General features: G+C 44.2%; 1 long non-coding RNA gene across 1 annotated transcript in view; it reads right to left on the reverse strand.

Annotated features, from left to right (window-relative positions):
- Positions 1-1,633: 1,633 nt before the first annotated feature.
- Positions 1,634-15,299, reverse strand: part of LOC115032760 (uncharacterized) — a 47,949-nt gene continuing 34,283 nt past the window's right edge. The window contains exons 3-4 of the long non-coding RNA XR_015045180.1: positions 5,292-6,123; positions 1,634-3,197 (exon numbers count right to left, since the gene is read on the reverse strand). This is a non-coding gene — a long non-coding RNA (uncharacterized LOC115032760). The remainder of the gene's footprint in view (positions 3,198-5,291; positions 6,124-15,299) is intronic.

Consider the following 15,299-nt stretch of genomic DNA (forward strand, 5'->3'; position numbering starts at 1 on the left):
TTTGGTGCCCACTGTTTTAAGCATTGGCTTCACTGTACTCTGTCATAAAGGCCACTTTCCACGACTTTCCGACCTCCCTGAGTCTCCTAACTCCAGCCACTCTCCTCCTGGGGTTGTTCTCCACAGTTTGTTCTCACCAGCCTGGGCCTCCCCTCCAGGGCGATATCTGTCAGCATCTTCCAGATGTGCATCTCTGTTATCTGAGAGACCTCAAGACTCTGGCAACAAGTCCAGATTTAGGACTCACTTCTGTCCTGGAACTCTTAACACAGGGGATCTGGGCATTCAGATGTCAACTCTAGGCAGACATGTCAGATGCAAACTTCAGCTGCAGCAGATTTGGGTTTCTGCAGATAACCACTTGTCCGGTAAGGGAGCAGAGGGAACAAACTGTATGGGGTGGGGATGTCAGGCTAAGAGGACTCAGCAAGGGGCACCAGCAGGGAACACATGAGCCATTGGTTATGGCTCTGTGACCTCTGTGTTTGTCAGTCATGCTTCCTCTCCAGAGACTTAAAGTCCTCATACCCGGGTGACATCTAAGACCCAGGGTCAGGTGGAAGGACACAGACATACAGAAGTCACCTTTGCCTCTTTCACTGCGATGGCCTCTGGGAATGATCATGTTGTGTTTGTCTCCACCATGTGAGACATGTGCCTATACTGAAGAAAGAGGAGAGGGCAGATGTGGACAGATGCTGGTAGGCACGGGCAAGCCTGGGAGATGATGGCTCCCACCTCTATACTTGTAAGGAAAGGAGAGTTCATCTACACTGTGTTTAGAGGAAAATCTCCTCACTAAAATGATGCATTAGAACATAGTCTCTGCAAGTTAGGGTTGCATTCCCCATTTTATTCAGCATTCTCCCTTTTTAGCTCTGTGCTCCCCCCTCCCCTTCCCTCTAGGAAATACCTATAAATCCCTAACTTTGTCCAATCCGTACCTCAGAATGTGACTGTACGTGAAGATAGGGTCTCTAAAGTGATGGGTCTTCTACTGCTTTCCAACCCACTATGCTCTGTGAGAGGTGGCAGGGAGGCCCCATGGGAACCACTCTCTTCACAACTTGATCTGGGACTTCTCAATTCTCCTGGCCTCCAGAATTTGGAGACTAGAAACTCTGCTCTCTGAACCATCCATTCCGTGTTGTTAGACACAGAAGCTTTAAGAAATGAATCATCTCTCTGTCTGTTCCATCCCACAACTTTACCACCGCCACCACCACCACCACCACAGCTAACCCACACACACCATCATATCCACCACCAGTTTCTGTAGCACTAAGAGCCAGAGACCGTCTCAGGAGCCAGCCACTGGGCTCTGTGCCAAGTAAGTCACCAACTTGTGGTAAAGCTGTAATGAACTCACTTCCCCTCTGTGGGATTTATTTCTCTTCAAAAAATGGGCAAGACATGAACTGATTTATATGAGGAATAAACTTAGCTCAGATGGGAAACAGAGTGTGATATGGGGCAAGAATCTCTCTATAAAGAGATTGTGTGCTAAGAGGTTAAAGGTATATTTAAACACATGAACACCCAGTAGAAACACTTTCTTTCTTTTGAACAATGAGCAATACCCAATAACTTAAACCAAACATTAAGATTCTAAATATTTTATATTTGGGTCCACTTCAGACCTAGGCACAGTGGCATGGCACTCCTGTCCAGTGCCAGTGGGAGGTGGGATTTCATGACCGTGTGTGATCAAGGAGAACAAAGAGCATGAGCAGAGGGTCTTCTCTCAGTCAGACATGGCTCACATAGACCTCTTCCTTTGTGACTCCAGCAAGGAAGATAAACACAGCCAGCATGGTAGTAACTAGTAGGCTGGGTCTAAATTCACATCAGTCTAGTTCAAAATCTATTTTCTTCTATTGCATTATGATACCAGGTATTGTCTTAGGAATTCTGGGTAATTCTAGGGCAGAGATTTGTACTAGCACTAAGTGGGGGTAGGAATTATGGATCTAGAGACCTACTGAGGGGGTTAGAGAGATGGCTCAGAAGTTAAGAACACTGTCTGCTCTTCTAGAGGTCCAGAGTTCAATTTCCAGCAACCACATGGTGGCTCACAACCATCTGTAATGCAATCTGATGCCCTTTTCTGGTATGTCTGAAGACAGCTACCATGTACTCATATACATAAAATAAATAAGTAAATCTTAAGAGGCCTACTAATCTTGTGTGGGGAGATCTTGTTATCTTGTAAATTGGGGTAGAATTCTAGTTTCATTTTCTAATGCTATGATAAAATATCCTGACAAAAGCAAACTCAAGGGAGAAAAGGTATGTTTTAGCTCATAATGGTTATAGCCCATCATATCAGGGGAGTCAAGGCAGAATGTACTTCAAACAGCTAATACATCCCTAGGTGAGAGCAGAAAGAGAATGAATGCAGGCATGATGGTACTTGTCATCAGGACCCTTTACACATTACAGTTCAGGACCCCTTTTCTAGGGAGTGGTACTCCCCAGGGTGGGATAGGCCTTCCCATACCAATCGATTTCATTGATACTATTCCCCACAGACATGCCCGCTAGTTAACTTGATATAGACAATTTCCCTTTCCAGGTGATTCTAGGTTGTATTAAATTGACAAAACTAACCATTCTGGCTATGTATAACTATGGCGTCTGGTATGTAGAAGCCAAAGCTAAACATCCTGTGATTCAAAGTACAGCACCCATGATAACCTGGGTAGAAACCCTGTGTTAAAGTGTTAGTATAATCATCTGGCTGAGGGTTAACTCTGCATGAGGATCACATACATACATACTAGGAAGCAACTAAGCCAGAAGGAGGGAAACACCAGGAATGGAACCCACAGCCTAGATGGTGCTACACAGGTACCCTAGTTCTGAACTGAGGCACCATCAGACAGATCACCATCACAGGGGTGACCCAAGGGCATACTGGTTATCTCTGCAATACCCCAAAAAGCTTCTCTGCCCTTGTTCTTGCTCAGGAAGTATTGACTCTTCTTGTCTTCACTAGGATTCCATATGGAAAGAATGGTCTTTAACCCAGCCCTGCCCTTGATGATGGAGATGGGATTTTGAACAGCTGCTTTGAAAGTCTGTACATAACTTCAGGACTTCTTGGAATTTTTAACTTGAGGCTGCATATAGTAAAAGGCCATTCGGTTTTCTTGCTGTTGCTTCATTTCCTACGAAATGCTCCACACTGAATGTTCCTGAAAGTCAACAGACAGGAATGGAAACATGGTAACCTTCACTGAATGGCTCTCTTTTCTTTCAAGCCAGGATTGCCTGTTAGTAACAGGAGTGAAGCAGATGAAGTGAGCTGTGGAGTCCTGCCCTCAGGGGCACTTCCCAAGCCTTCCCTTCATAAGTTCTACAGGATTTTATTGAAGGATTTGAGTCTGTGCCTTTAGAGAATTCTAGCTCTAGTTTTCAACCCCCAAATAAAGAGGCGACCAAGTTTTAAAGGAGACACCTCCCACAGGGAGGACTTACTTGATAACACAAAGTGGCCCAAAAACAGTGTCAAGGAGATGCATGTATAAATACCCAGAGTCAATGGAAATGACTTGGTCTTCAACTACACAGTTGTCTAGTGTCAAGAAAGAGTTCCAACCACGTTGTGGCTGGAGCTTTAGCAACTGCAAAACATTTGTCCCAACTCGCCACTCTCATACCCTACCCCAGAGATGAAGTGACACAGGTTCCCTGCCTACTCCAGAATAACCTTTGGTGCCTTCCAGGAAAACTAGGTATAACTTAGAAGGCCTGTGTGTTCCAGCATGTTGATGAGGAACCGTCTAAAGGGTGAAGTTATATGATTACCCAACCCATAGGGCGTCAATGCTACTACAAATATAAACTGAAGACTGAGGCTGGCAGCTTCACAGCTTGTCTGGCCTCACGCAATGGTTATTTTGTAAAACTTATACAATAAAGAGAAAGGAAAGGCTTGGGAGAAGGCTCAGCCACTTAAGTACTTATCTTTCCAGCAAGAAGATTCTCCAGAATCCATATTATAAAAAAAGAAGGGAGGGAGGGAGGGAGGGAGGGAGGGAGGAAAGGAGGGGGAGAGGGAGAAAGAAAGGAAGGGAGGGAGGGAGGGAGGGATGGAGGGTGGGAGGAGAGGGGGGCCTGTTCCAATCTCTGGCTGTAACCCACTTTTCTTCATCCTTCCATGACCCTCTTGTCCCCTGATCTCACGCAACCATAGTCCAGGAAGTGTCATTCTCACCCTATTTGGAACCAGTGAGTAAGGAAACAGATGCTTGGCAAGTACCTGGGAAGAAAGCAAGGAGAGCACTGTGCCCTGAAAGCAACCACCTAATAAGTTGTTTTAAATTTTTCTTTTTTTCTTCCTGGGCTCGCTGGGCTTGGGTATCAGGAAGATTTGGTAGAAGAAATAAGTGTACACTAGAGCTAACTATTTGACAAGATGGGCCACATCTCATTATAGACATGCTGGAGAAAGGCACACAGCTGCATGGATTATTTTTTTTGATGAATCAAAGGAAGCCAGTCAGGGCCTTTCCTGGGCTCAGCATCTACAAGAATTTTGATACTTGAACAAAGAACTGTTAGATGGTCCAATATGAGTGTGATGCACATTGAAGAGAAACCCACCATTTTATAACCACGAAGTCAGAGTCCACAGCCCTTTGAAAAGGATGGGAGAAAGCCTCGCCTAAGAAAATTCAAGAACAGCTCTGTACGTGAGCATCTGCCCACCCATCCAGTCTGAGAGACAGGGGGAGCAGTGCAGGGAGGAATAGAAGCTTTTTGTCTGTTTGAGTCCCATGTAGGTCAGTAGGAACAACATGACTGTCAGCTAAATGCCGTGTTGATTACATTTTTAGACACAGGATAAAGGATGACCGGGTCCTTACCCATGCTGCCTTTTCAGGTCATCTTTATGATCATAGTCCCAAAGGATACACCAAACTGGAGCTCATTCTGAAAACATGTCCCAACTCACACACAAGCACAGACTGTTCCCATCAGAGCAGAGGGGCTGGGGTGGGGACATGCTTGTATATGTGCTGGGTTGCATAGTGACAAACACTAGATGGGATCAGCCTTGTGTAAAGGGGGATGCAAGCAGTGTGAGCCATCCTCTGTGGAATCTAATGTCATCACAGATGACAAGTTCCCATCGTGGGAGGCCTTCAAGTATAAGCAGAACTTACCAGAGCAGGGTGGTTCCTTTAGTGCGCAAGGAAGGTTTAATAGATCATTTCACAGTAGCTTATATAGGCTTCGAACCTGACACATAGTAGGTATGCAGAAATAGTTTTAAATATACTTACAAATGATTGAGCTACTTGGTGAGTGGCGACTGAGTTGACCAGGAAGCCAAACCTCCTCTGGTGCCTGGAGGGCTTTCGTTTGCCTCTTCACCTCTGTAGCTACCATGAAGATCAAATTAAAGGAAACTTTATGTTGTGAAGTTTTGATGAATGGATACAGCTGTACTTTGAAAGAAAAATAGACAGTGCCACAAAGAAACCAGATTGCCTCATTCCCAGCCCTACATGCAAGTCTTAGGATGACTATCATTCTCTTCATAACAGTTCTGACAAGAAAGGGACCCCCAAAGAATTTGGCTCTAACCCTTTCAAGGAAAAGACATGGAAGTCTTCAAAGGCAGATAAAGTAATTTATATTTATACGGAGTCAGAAAATTCTCTCTCTCTCTCTCTCTCTTTTCTCCCTAGTTCCCACAATTTAGATTGTTAAAAGAACCATATTACAAAACAAAACACTCTAAATAGAGGAAATCAATCTTAGTTCAGACCTTGTTTAAAGAAATCATTTCAAATCCCACACAAGAAAAACATACACAGACCCTGATAAACGCCTGGGAAGCCAGTGTGCCTGGGAAGAGCGTGGAGCCAGAGGGACAGGGCAGAAACACAAGAGTGCTGAGCAGAAATTTGCAACCGTCTTCTGATGCCTTTGGTAGTAGCAGGGCAACCTGGCAGGAGAGCTCCGGTTTTGTCCAGACTAGATGGGCATCCAGGCTCAGTGAGGTTGACAGAGGAGAGAAGGCTCTGAAGCTTCCTGGAGTTGGTAACAGGACCCAGAATCAGGAGGTCAAAGGATATGGATTAGAAGCCTTTAGGGAGCCTTGGCAATTTTCTGGAAAAAAAAATTAGTGGTGGGAACAATTATAGAGAGACCTGAGGTCATGTCCTTGTTCCCACCTACGTGAGACCTTGGTCTGTCTACCTGTCATACAGTTGAGGATCTCATCCTCTGTGGGGAGAAACATATCCAACCTTCTGTGTGAGTGAGCGCTCCTGCTATGAGCCACTGAGACTCTGGATAAGTTAAACCAAAGAGATTTGGGTAGAGGATGCCAGGAGTTTGCATAAGGACAGCAGCTGGGGAAGAAGCAGAAGATTTCTCAGGATCAGGCACAAGCAGGACACACAGCAGCCTGGTCCTGCCTGGCCTGTCCAACATTGCCAACCAGGAACTGCAGCCCACCCTTGTGCTTCCTGCTGTGTTGTGACAACAGGGAAGGCCAGCTGATGTTGTCTATTGGTCTTGGTTGGTGTGGATTTCCAACAAGAGCACACACACACACACTCTGCAAGTCATTTGCTCTCTCACAGAAGATATGAGAGAAAGGAAGGGGTGTTAAATATGAACAGTGATAAAATAATCATCAGATGCTGCCCCGTTAAGGAAGCCAGAGATAATCCACTTAGTCCCTCAGTTCAATATTTTGCTAATCAAATGAACCAACAAGAAAGATAGATGTCTAATAGAAACAACAATTTAGGCTGGATATGGTGGCACCTGCCTTAATCCTCCATTTTGCAGGCAGAGGTAGATGGATTTCTGTAAGTTTAAGGGCAGCCTGGTCTACAAGATGAGTGACGGGATATCTAGGGCTATACATAGTGAGACCCCCATCTCTATATAAATAAATAGTAAATTTCTCTCTTTTAGGCTATTGTATTATGAAATAATTTGTGAAAGCATGTAATCATATTATTTATTTATTTTTAGTTAGTTAATTAGGGTTTTTTGTCTTTTTTTTTTCCTTTTCCTTTTTTCTTTTTGGCATAATTTTGCTGCATAGCTCGGGCTGGCCTTGGAGCCATTTTCTCCTGCCTTTGCCTCCTGAGTATGTGAGTATTGTGAGTATGTATACCACCAAGCATAACTGAAAGGCTAATAATTGATTTTCTATTAGGCATCTTGGTGTGGTATGTGTGTACTGTGCACAGAAGAGGGACTCAATCAAGTGGGGTGTGTATGTGAGTGTGTGTGTGTGTGTGAGTGTGTGTGTGTGTGTGTGTGTGTGTGTGTGTGTGTGTGTGCAGGGCATGCATGCCATGGTACATGTATGGGAGTCAAAGAACAACCTGGGATGTCCGTACTCACCTTTCATCTTGTTTGGGGCAGGGACATTTTTTTTTTGTTCACTACCACATATGGCAGGCTAGCTGGTTCGAGCTTCCAGGGGGCTCTCCTGTCTCTGCCTCCAGCCTCCCAACAGGAACACTGAGGCTACAGACACATGCTACTACATGCAGCTTCATGTGAGTTTGGGAGATTTGAATGCAGAGACTCACACTTATACATCAAGTACTTTGCCACTGAGCCATGCCCCCAGCCCCTCCACTGGCAGTTCTTAAACAGAAAACCAAAGAATGTCTCCTTTTACATCTGTGCATCTGGCAAGAATTTTAAAGCTCTGATAACATCAAGTGTTGGTGAAGACGTGGAGCAAGGAGAACTCAATTAGATTGCTGCAAATACACACAACCACTTTGGAGGACAAAGTTGCCAATATCTAACAATGTTGAAAATGGATCTACTCTATGAACCAGATGTCCCATTCCCGAAATACATGTATATATTTAGAGGTCTAGTGAATACACCGAAGCCCACGCACAGGCACGGGTGACTCACAGACAGCTTAGAGCCTCTGTGTATCCTTGCAGGATCTTTCTGCAAAGGCATCCAGTTGCACAAATAGTCACAGATAAGCAGGGATGTTTATTTTCTAGGATTTTTTTTTTGAGTGGGGTGGACAAAATGGAACGCATCTGTCCTTTAGATTTTCCATGATTTTAGAAGATGTTCTAACTCTCACTAACAGACTGGGACGTGATTGTAGTTACAGTGTGCACGTGGTCAAGAGCATCGCACAGGTTTACATTCACATGTGTGTGGTGGCCAGCAGGAAATCTTGGATGTCATGTCTCAAGAGCTATTCACTTTTAGAAGCATTTTTGTAGATTATTTTATGTGAGGGTTTTGCCTGAATGTACATCTGTTGTACCACGTGTGTGATGACTATGGAAGTAAGAAAGGGGCATAGGATCTCTTGGAAGAAGAATTACAAATAGTTGTGAACTTCCATGTGGATACTGGGACCCAAACCCAGGTCCCCTTTGCAGCAACCAGTATTTTTAACTGCTGAGCCATCTCTCCAACTATCCCATTTGTAATTTAGACAGTCTCACTATGCAGCCTTTGCTTGCCTGGAGCTTGCTACATAGATCAGGCTGGCCTCAAATTCACAGAGATCTGCCTGCATTTGCTTCTGCCTTTGTCCCTGAAGTGCTGGGATTACAGACACACAAATGGCTTAGTCCTGTTTTAGGAGGGCACAGAGAACCTTTTTCTGGGACCTGGAGTATACCAATAAGGTTAGGCTGGGTGACCAATACACTACAAGGATCCTCCCACTTCTTCCTCCCTTGCCCTGAAAGTGCAAGTATGCACCACCACTCCTGCCTTTTTACACACATTCTGGAGAATGAACTCAGGTCCCCAAGCATGTGTGGCAAGCAATTTACAAAATAATAATAATAATAATAATAAATCATCTCTTTGACTCCTTCTATTTATAATTTAAAGGTAAAAATAATCAGTAAGAAATGACCAGTCCTAGACATGAATTATAGATAAGGATGTGTATGGTAAAGCACAGGCTGCTCCAGTCATGGTGAGCAGCTGTCTATCCCAGCTCCCACCCGTGGGAGGGAAAGAGGTGAAGCATCCCAAAGGGAGTCTGGCATCCCATCTTCATACCCCCTTAACTGGTTTTCAGGGCTCCCCACCATAGCCCATGCATCTTTACAACTTAACTACTTGTCTGAGTTAGAGTTTCTACTGCTATGAAGAGACACCATGGCCGTGGCAACCCTTATAAAGGAAAATGTTTAATTGGGGCTGGCTTACAGTTCAGAAGTTTAGGTCATTGTCATCATGGTGTGAAGAATAGGGGCATGCAGACAAACATGGTGCTGGAAAGGAGCTGAGAGTTCTACATGTGGATCTGAAGGCAGCAGGAAGAGAGAGTGAGCCACTGGGCCTGGCTTGAGCTTTTGAAACCTCAAAGCCCACCCCAGTGATATACTTCCTCCAACAAGGCTACCCTTCTTAATTGCACCACTCCTTCTGAACCTGTGGGGACCATTTTCATTCAAACCACCAAACAAAGGGAGTATTCATTGAGGGTAAATGCTCCTGACAATGCTAGAAACATGAAGCTGAACCATGGCTATGGATGTCCAAACACTGTGTCTCTTCCAAGCTTAAACCTCCTACTCATTGCCTTTGTCTTTGGTTAATCGCTATATATTGCTTCCAGACCAAACATCTATTAGATGTTTTAAACTCCTGAGCTCCATGATAGATGGAGAGGATTGAGAGAGAAACTGCATAAACTCCAGGGCATTATACAGTCCAACTACAGGGGAGACAGAGAAGAAGCAGATGGTAAGGTACCTATTACCTGCTGAGTTTGCATTCTTAGCATCATGAATGTATCCCTTCTGTTTCACTGCCAAGTATCATCCCTTAATACTTCATGCTGGGCTTCCTGTCTCAACACTCTTCCTTCCTACACATCTGCCACAGACTTCCAGATGTAGAAATCCTAGAACGCCATCTTGTCTGTAGGAAAATACTATAAGGTCTTAAGTATACCCATGCTCTGTCCCTCCATGGTACTACAGATGCCACTTTATGCTGTTTCCTTCTATGTTGTGTTCTTTACTGAGGCTAGGTTTTGCGTGTGCTGCAGCATCAAACTGCAATGCCTTTTCTATCTTAGAATCATCCTATAGCCTGATACAGAAATTGCATAAGGCCCATTCTCCCTATAGCATCTCCCTGAGCCCATCTCTACAGGGACCAACCATGTTCCCAATTGCAGCTACCATGTCAATGGCCCTGCATAACATATGCTCTGCCTCGTCTGCTAGATACTGTACAGTATCCCAGAGTCTATCCACTGCCTCAGGTGACTCCTGTTTATATCAAGTTGACAAAAACTATCACAGCTACATTTGACAATGAATCCCTTGGGCATGAGCCTCAGGAATGAGTAGGTCCCCATGGCCTGTTGCCCAGCTCTCTAAGAACTCCTCCAGGTTTCCATGGAGACACTTCTAGGATCAAGAATTTATGCTAGAAGATGACTATTTCCAAACAAGCCACTGTATCTTTTCATAAATGTCACCTATATCCTCCCAAAGACTCTGTTCCATTGCCTTATGCTGCAGGTGAATAAGTCAAAATCCAGGAGGCCACATAGGGAGACATTGGTCTAACAAAGAACAGAACCCTTGTCTCCTGTTATCACCACTGTGTCTTTAACAGGGGATGTGGGCGGGTTGGAGTGGTAGGGTAGAGTGGGGAGGGAGTCGGAGGTGGGGATCTAAAGAAACATAAGACAGCAAGCACCACGTTCATAGACGAGCTCAGCATTAACACGCTTCTTTCCCTCTGAAAGTTAAACGAGGACAATAATGCCTTGCCTGCTTCCCTCCTAGAGGTGTTTTGAGGATTTCTGAGATAATGTGTGTGACAGCTCTTTGAGAAGCATAAAGTGCTGTAGAAACACTGGAGCCTATTATAGCCAAGCCTCTACTGAGTCACATGGCAGCAGCAGCAATTATTATTATTTTTTTTAACTGTAAAAAAGAATGAGGCAGAGTCCTTCCTGAGAGAGGCTTCTAACACCTTGAACATAAGGAAATCCTTCCCCAACAGAGTCAGCTCCAAGCTAAACAGGGGAGAATTGTTTGCAAGGAGCTCTCATTTCCTCCTCCCTCCCCCTCCCCCAGGCAGAGTATTCAACCGGGCACTAATTTCACTTTATAAATGGAAACTGAATCACTGCATTCCAGGCTGGAAAATGATTGGAAATGAGAGTATGTCTGAGGTCAAGACCTAGCCACTTCCTCTTTGGACAGGAAGTAGACTCTCCAAATGGTTCTTGCAGGACCTCTGATGATAAAAGGCCTGCTTTGGCCCTGAGCTGGGGGAGCTCTATGGTGTTTTCAAATCACACTTTAAAGGGGAGAGGGAAAAAAAAAGAAAAACCCGGATGTCCCTCTCTAAACAGGGATGTCAGTTCAGGAAGGAGGGGCTGGACAGCTGCCTTTTTGCAGGCAGTTGTCGACAGCATGAGAATTGTTTGAAATCTGTTATAAACACAGGCATAGAGTTATGGTGAGTCAGGGAGAGGTGCTGAGCCTCTGCAAGGATGCACAGGGTCTCTCAGGGCGTCCAGGCCTTGCTCCGCACAGCTGGCTCTTCCATGACTCTAAAGATACCCAATATTTGGGCATATGGAGGACACAGCTAATTTGTCCCAGCTCCCTGTTGGACATAATGACATTAGTAATGCTATGGACCAGAATCTGAAAATAAAGAGAAACATTTGGTGGCTTCTCCCATCTACCACGTGTGGCAAGGAATAGAAAAAAAAAATCATGGGGAAGATTCCTGGAAGGTCATTTAGATGGGATCCGACAAGGCTTCAAGGAAAAAGCCTTCAGGAGCCTGGAAAAGAAGTTTGTGTGATCAAAAAGGAGAGGCACAAGATTTGGCAGAGAGCAAACTGGCACGAGTGTGGTTGGGAGGCTCCTGAAGACTAGATGTGGGAATTTCTGATCAAGTTACTCAGTCACATGGAATCGCTACTTCCAATCCTACAACCTGGGCATAGTACTCCATGTTGGCTTGGAAAGCTGAATTTGGGCCCTAAATATCTACTGTCCAAGTCAAAAAGATTGAGCAGCCCCAGTCTTGAAAATATCTAGATCTTAATAAGAAAGAAAGCCAAGACACTTTTTTTCCCCTCATTGTAGGATGAGAGAACACAAACTGTAAAACCCATACAGAATGCATCACCAAAGGCAGCCACTATTAATATGTTGGCATTTTCTTCTTGATTTCAAGTTAATTTTTAATACTCATCATCCTTTGTATTTCTAGTATTGCAGAATAATTTTTCAAGTATTGGGTGACTTAAACAATCTCCATTTATTATCTCAGACTTCTGAATCCAGGAAGGCCCACCTAGGTTGTCTGCCTAGATTTTACAGTCTAGAAGTCAGGGAAATGTCCTTCCAGGTAGCTTGGGCTGTTGTCTCAGAGCTGTTCTGTTTCTGTAAGCTGTACAGCCAGGGTCTCTGTATCCATCCAATGTCTCTTATGTCATAGAAGCTTCTCTGCCTTAGAGTTCATCCCCTTCAATCCAGCACAGTTGGATCAAGTTCTCCTTCTGCTCTGAAGCCCCTGACTCTATTACCAGCTAGAGTGAATATTTAGATTCTAATTGGTTTGGGTGATTATTTAGGCCCACGTAGACAATCTCTCTTACGTGTTAGGTACTTTTCTCATGAGCAAATACATGACAAGAAACAACATGAGAAAGGAAGCAGTTATTTTTTTTTGACTCACAGTTTAAGACAAAGTATTATGGCAGGGAAGGCATGGCAGCAGGAACCTCAGGTTGCTGGTCATACTGAATCAGGAGGCAGAGAGTGGACAGGAAGTAGGGCCAGGCTACCCACCCTTGAAGCCCACTTTCCCAGTAACTGACTTCCTCCAGCCAAGCCCCACTTCCTAAAGGTTACATAACTCACCCTTCTCAACTTTTATCCCCAGCTGGGGTCCAAGAATACGACGCCATGTGGAGGTCAGTTCACTTTCAGACCACACCACATAGTGTCATGGTGTAATCAGAGCAGTAACAGCAGGTTAAAGTTCATGCGAGGCCATTCTGAAGTTCTGTCTGACACACTCTATATTCAATTCTGTATCTTAATATCGAAATAAAGAAAACAACATTGTCACATTCCTCATTAATTGCTAGAAATTATTTTGGCTTGTTCTGTTGGATTAGATAGCTCTGATTAGCCAATTATTAACTATTTTTAATAGAGCCCATTGTCTTAGCTAGGGTTTCCATTGCTGTGAACAGACACCGTGACCAAGGCAACTTTTATAAAGAAAATCATTTAATTGGGGCTGCCCTACAGTTGCAGAGGTTTAGTCCATTATCATCATCGTAGAAACCATGGCAGCACGGAGGCAGACATGGTGCAGGAGGAGCCAGAGTTCTACTTCTTAATGAGAAGGCAACCAGGATGAGACTGAATGTGTTTCACACTGGGCATAGCTTGAGCGTTTAAGACCTCAGAGCCTGTACTATAGAGTGATACACTTCCTCTAATAAGGTCACACCTCTAACAGTGCCACTCCCTAGGGCCAAGCATTCAAACACATAAATCTATGGGGCTGTACCTATTCAAGCCACTGCATCCCTGCTTATAAACATTTTATCTATTAACAGCTTTACAATGCCTAATGGGGCAATGTAACTGGGCTAAGGAAGACTGGTAACTGGAGAAACATTTACATCTAGGAACGCAGATGAGTCTAGCATTTGTTTTGTCAGATAGAATAAAGGTGGTCTGCCCCAGCTAATGTGGGTGAACACCGTCCAATCCACCAAGGACCCGAGTAGACAAATAAAACAGGAAAAAGATTTTTGAGGTGGGACACCCATCTTCTCTTGTCTTCAGATGTCAGATCTTCTGGGCCTTTGGACTTCAGGTCTACTACCAGTGTTCCTATATCTCTTTCCACCAGTTCCTATGTCTTCAGACTCAGACTTCAGACTGGATCATATCACTGGGTTTCCTGCTTCTCTGGTTGAAAGGCAGCAGGCTGTAGAACTGGGTCTCTACAACTGTAGAAGCCAGCGTTGTTAGTCTGTATGCCTGTGGATGTGTATAAAAGTTGTTTATATTGTCATGCATTTATCCTGCAAGCAAACACTAAGCATATCCATTCACTCTGGGGAATCACACTCTGAGTCTTGTATTCACACAGATGTCTCAGCCCAAATTGGGAATGGTGGGGGATAGAAGAGCAGTCAGCCACTCTGGAAACAAATTGGGACCCTAGAGGGAATCAGGTGAGAGAACCATTAGTCAACACACTTAGTTACTAAGAGCCCATGCATTCAGCACTTCACAGCTCCGGCAACAAATGCTAAGTCCCTACTGTTTATTTGACATTGTTCTGGATCTGGGGATGCAGACAAATTGTCTTTTCTGTTCTAAAGGAACTCATAGCCTATTAAGACAAACAAATATGGCATAAGCTGAAAGCCCAGCATCAGGTCCTCTGTGGTCTTTTATACTGATCCAGAATGAGCAAAAGAGGAGGTAGTCTTATCTTCCTAGGACATCAGGGGGACAGTAGAGAGGTCAAATAACCATACTAGGTTTTTCTATATTTTAAAACTCAAGGGAAGATTGGTACATTCATGCCACAGTGCACACGTGGAAGTCAGGACAGTTTGCAGAGTCAGTTCTATTCTTCTGCCATGTGAGACTAGAGGGTTATATGTATGTCATCAGGCTTGGCAATGTGAGCCTTCATCCACTGTCCTTCAAGCTGTCCCAAGGAATCTTTACTAGAAAGTGTTATGGGTGTTAATTATATCCCCTCTCCCCACTTCAAGAACACAATATGAACTAATTTGGTGATAGAATCCAGATAAAAAGAGGTCATTAAAATGGGTCCAAATCAAATAGAACTGGTGTTTTTAATCAAAACTTGAACATGTGTGTGTGTTTTGTGTGTGTGTGTGTGTGCATGTACATACATACACATATACATACACATACACCACATATACAAGAGGAGATATAGGCAGTGTCCACAGGCATTCTCCTACAGACAAGGAACCAAAATCTGTCAACATCCACCAGAAGCTAAGATAATGACATGGGACAGTTTGACCCTAAAGTCTTCAAGAAGAACATGTCCCTTCTTTTTCTTTTTTCTTTTTCCTAAGGAAAACACTTTGAAGTCCTGGTCCTTTAATTCTCTTTTGTACATTAGGCCATGAATTCACATGCAATGGGCTCCAGCAACTCTGGCTCTTTTCGCTTAGTCCTCACAAGGTATGCTTCTCTGGGTGGCACAGGCTGGTGCTTCAGCTGCAGCCAGGTGCCCTTCTCTTTGGCTTCCTTTTTCTT

The sequence above is a fragment of the Mus caroli genome, unplaced genomic scaffold, assembly GCF_978045245.1.
Source record: "Mus caroli unplaced genomic scaffold, Mus_caroli_1 scaffold_14, whole genome shotgun sequence".
Classification (NCBI taxonomy): Eukaryota; Metazoa; Chordata; class Mammalia; order Rodentia; family Muridae; genus Mus; species Mus caroli.